Source organism: Entelurus aequoreus, linkage group LG05 (assembly GCF_033978785.1).
Source record: "Entelurus aequoreus isolate RoL-2023_Sb linkage group LG05, RoL_Eaeq_v1.1, whole genome shotgun sequence".
NCBI lineage: Eukaryota > Metazoa > Chordata > Actinopteri > Syngnathiformes > Syngnathidae > Entelurus > Entelurus aequoreus.
This window is the reverse complement of record NC_084735.1, coordinates 85,846,307-85,851,306: the sequence shown is the minus strand read 5'-3', so window position 1 is coordinate 85,851,306 and position 5,000 is coordinate 85,846,307. Positions and strand designations below refer to the sequence as shown.

At 34.6% G+C, this 5,000-nt stretch overlaps 1 pseudogene; it reads left to right on the top strand.

The window, feature by feature from the left end:
• Nucleotides 1-5,000, top strand: part of LOC133651193 (transcription factor COE1-like) — a 63,235-nt pseudogene that overhangs the window by 56,071 nt on the left and 2,164 nt on the right.

Genomic DNA, 5,000 nt, shown 5'->3' with positions numbered 1-5,000 from the left:
ATTTTATTTGCATATTACTTACACATACAATAGGAAAGTGTCCAGTAACAAATGTGTCCGCATCATTCAATTTGTTTAACTTTAGGAATGGTTGCTCTTAATACCACTCCACTTCAATTTAAAGTCCATTCCAGACGGTGAATAATGAACAGGTTAGTGTTGTTTACTTTATACTTCCCGTCGTTTTCTCTTTGACTCTCCTACAAAATAAAAGTATGTTTGATTCATGCTGATATCGTATCGAATCAGTGTTGGTATCGTATCGAAAGGGGGAAAAGTTGTGCCTTTGAGACACTGGTGATTTAGGGCTATATAAGTAAACATTGATTGATGATTGATTGACTGTTACCGCGATGCGTTCCAGGAGCGTCCGTCATTCCCACGCTGGAATGTGTCGTTTGTAAATGCGAGAAATTATGAAAGATGTCAAAAATAATCCACTTTTGTGAATATTGTTTTTGTCCTGTCAAGCCCTCAACGAGCCAACCATTGACTACGGCTTCCAAAGACTCCAGAAGGTCATCCCTCGTCACCCGGGAGACCCTGAGAGACTGCCAAAGGTACACGTACACACCCACACACACACACACACACACACACACACACACACACACACACACACACACACACACGGGGGTTAGGGGTGTGTGTGTGTTAGGAGCAAACAGATGATTGTTGAATTGCTCAGTGAACATTTTGGAGGTTTTACTTGCTGACATCAATCCAGCAGCTTTTTACACACACACACACACACACACGCACGCACACACACACACACACACACACACACATTATTGTATTTGTTACCTTCTTGAGACCTCCGAAAAATGCCTACCTCTTTAGGACCAGCCTTTCTAGATATATAAAGATGTGTATTTACAACATTAATATTATAAATAATTAATAATAATAATAATATATTTAAATTAATAACATTTGTGCAATATTATGACAAAAGTTGGAATTTTACTCTAACAATAAATTACTCAAGAAAAACTAAAAAATTTGGCAATTTTAAGAAAATAGTGGTTATTTTACTTGGTCAAAGACACAATTTTATAAGAAAACTTTTTTAAAAAATTGGCAATACTATAACAAAAAAAGTCACGTTTACTCCAAAAATTTCACAATTTTACTCCAAAAATGTCACTATTTTACGAGAACAACCAAAAAATTGGCAATATTGTGATAAAAGTCTGATTTTTATATGACAAATGTCGCCATTTTGCATTAAAAAGTAACGATTTTAAATAAAAAAGTGATCATTTTACGAGAAAATATTGCAATATTACAGAAACAGAAAGAATATGAGAACTTGTTCCCGATTTTATAAGAAAAAAGTCGACACATTGTGAGAAAAAAGACTGCTTTTAGGTAATTTTTGTTTTTTGTTAGAATTTTTTGTTTGTAATTGGTTTTTAATCTTCATTATTTACTTCAAGTTATTACAGTATGTCTCTATATACAGATTTATTTATTTGTTTTAAATACATTTTGGCCAAAGGGGGCGCATTTCAATTTCTTACACACACTTGTTATTTCATAAGTTGGCCAGAGGGGGAGCACTTTTAAAAGCGACACACAGTCCATTTGAAAAATCCCTCCTTTTTGGGACCACCCTCATTTTTATAGATTTCACCACCAGGGGTGCTAATGAGACATTCTCTATTAGATGCAATGGTTTTCCGTATTGGGACCATGACTTATGTCATCACTTGTTCACACCTCCTCATATGGAAGCTACTTTTCCTTGTTGATGTCTCAAGAAGGGTAGAAATACAAGAACACACACATTCTTGTATTTGTTACCTTCTTGAGACCTCTGAAAAATGCCTCCCTCTTTAGGACCACCTTTCTAGATATATAAAGATGTGTATTTACAACATTAATAATATATACATACTATGCAAATATAAAAAAGCTTGTTGTGAAAAATTATTTGGAATTTCACAAGAAAAAGGTCACAATTTCACAAGAAAAACTTTTAATTTTGGCAGTATTATAGTGCAAGTCAAAATTTTACAAGAAAAACTGAACATGTGTGCGATATTGTGACAAACGTTGGAATTTTACTCAATAACAGTCGCAATTTTACAAGAAAAGCTTAAAATTTTGGCAATTTTAAGAAAATAGTGGTTATTATTCAACAAAAGTCACAGTGTTATAAGAAACCTTAAAAAATTTTGGCAATATTATAATAATAATCGGAATTTCACTTGGCAAAATGATGACAAAAGTCACAATTTTACTCCAAAAATGTCACTATTTTACGAGAACAACCTAAAAATTGGCAATATTGTGATAAAAGTCGGATTTTTATAAGACAAATGTCGCCATTTTGCATTAAATAGTAATGATTTTACATTTAAAAAAAGTGATAATTTTACGAGAAAATATTGCAATATTACAGAAACAGAAAGAATATGAGAAATTGTTCCCAATTTTATAAGAAAAAAGTCGACACATTGTGAGTAAAAGACTGCTTTTATTTAATCTTTTTTTTTGTTAGAATTTTTTGTTTGTAATTGGTTTTTAATCTTCATTATTTACTTCAAGTTATTACAGTATGTCTCTATATACATTTTTTTTTTAAGGACATTTTGGCCAAAGGGGGCGCATTTCAATTTCTTACACACACTTGTTATTTCATATGTTGACCAGAGGGGGAGCACTTTTAAAACCGACACACAATCAATTTGAAAAATCCCTCCTTTTTGGGACCACCCTCATTTTGATAGATTTCACCACCAGGGGTGCTAATGAGACATTCTCTATTAGATGCAATGCTTTTCCGTATTGGGACCATGACTTATGTCATCACTTGTTCACACCTCCTCATATGGAAGCTACTTTTCCTTGTTGATGTCTCAAGAAGGGTAGAAATACAAGAACACACACACACACACACACTCAAAGCTGATGTGACTCAATGCGATGATGTCACGTCAAAGCGGTGAGGTCAACAAGGTGTGTCACCGTGGCGACCAGGAAGTGTCACGTATGAGCGTGCACGAGTGAGGGTGACGGAGCGGATCATGTGATCATGTGATCGATCCAACCAGGATCATGTTTCCTTCCCGACCGTCGGCCTCTTCCCAGAAACACTTTGGATGGTGTTTCTGTGTGATGGACTTCATGTTGACCGGCAACCTTCTAGAACCGTGGTTCTCCCACTGTGCTCACCAAGTAGCACCTCAGAGAACCCCTGGCTCTCCATAGTGACCAACACTGAAGTAGAGTAGCGTAGCAGGCACAGGTATTCATTAAAAACAAACAACAAAGTGTATTTCATATGTTGGGCCACAGTAACATTGCACACAGTTTGAACAGTAACACTGTGTTCCAATATTTACTTAAGGGATTTTTTTGGCGTACCACTAGATGGAGCCGGCGTACCACAGTTTGAGAAGCACTGTTCCAGAACATTCTATCAGCATCCATACAGCATTGACATGGCAATCTATACTGCTGATGGAATCTCCTGCTTCCTGTCCCACTTCCTGGTCTTACTTCCTGCTCTAGCATGTTTTTCCTAATTGCTGCCCCTATTTCCTTTTCTTACTTCCTCTTTTTACTTCATTTTTTCTGATTCCGGTGCCTACTTCCTGTTTTTATTTTACTTATTGTTCTGATTCCTGTCCCTACTTCCTTTTCTTACTTCCTGTTTTACTTTCTTTGTGTCTGCTCATGTACCTACTGCCTTTTCTTACTTCCTGTTTTTACTTTCTTTTTTCTGATTCTTGTTCTTACTTCCTATTTTTACTTTATTTTTTCTGATTCCTGTAACTACTTCCTGTTTTTATTTTACTTATTGTTCTGATTCCTGTCCCTACTTCCTTTTCTTACTTCCTGTTTTAATTTCTTTGTGTCTGCTCATGTACCTACTGCCTTTTCTTACTTCCTGTTTTTACTTTCTTTTTTCTGATTCTTGTTCTTACTTCCTATTTTTACTTTATTTTTTCTGATTCCTGTAACTACTTCCTGTTTTTATTTTACTTATTGTTCTGATTCCTGTCCCTACTTCCTTTTCTTACTTCCTGTTTTACTTTCTTTGTGTCTGCTCATGTCCCTACTTCCTTTTCTTACTTCCTGTTTTAATTTCTTTGTGTCTGCTCATGTACCTACTGCCTTTTCTTACTTCCTGTTTTTACTTTCTTTTTTCTGATTCTTGTTCTTACTTCCTATTTTTACTTAATTTTTTTCTGATTCCTGTAACTACTTCCTGTTTTTATTTTACTTATTGTTCTGATTCCTGTCCCTACTTCCTTTTCTTACTTCCTTTTTTTTACTTTTTTTCTGATCATGTCCCTACTCCCTGTTTTTATTTTACCTTTTTCTGATTCCTGTCTCTACTTCCTTTACTTACTTCCTGTTTTTACTTTCTTTTTTATTTTACTTATTTTTCAGATTCCTGTCCCTCCTTCCTTTTCTTATTTCCTGTTTTACTTTCTTTGTGTCTGCTCATGTCCCTACTTCATTTTCTTACCTCCTGTTTTTACTTTCTTTTTTGTGATTCTTGTTCTTACTTCCTGTTTTTACTTATTTTTTCTGCTCATGTCTCTAATTCCACTTCATACTTCCTTCCTTTTACCTTTTTTTCCGTTTCCTATTCTTACTTCCTCTTTGTACCTCATTTTTCTGATCATGTCCCTACTTCCTGTTTTTATTTTACTTATTTTTCTGATTCCTGTCCCTACTTCATTTTCTTACTTCCTGTTTTAACTTTTTTTTCTAAACATGTCCCTACTTCCTTTTCTTACTTCCTGTTTTTATTTCATTTTTTCTGATTCCTGTAACTACTTCCTGTTTTTATTTTACTTAGTTTCTGATTCCTGTTCCTACTTCCATTTCTTACTTCCTGTTTTACTTTCTTTGTGTCTGCTCATGTACCTACTTTCTTTTCTTACTTCCTGTTTGTACTTTCTTTTTTCTGATTCCTGTTCTTACTTCCTATTTTTACTTAATTTTGTCTGATTCCTGTAACTACTTCCTTTTCTTAC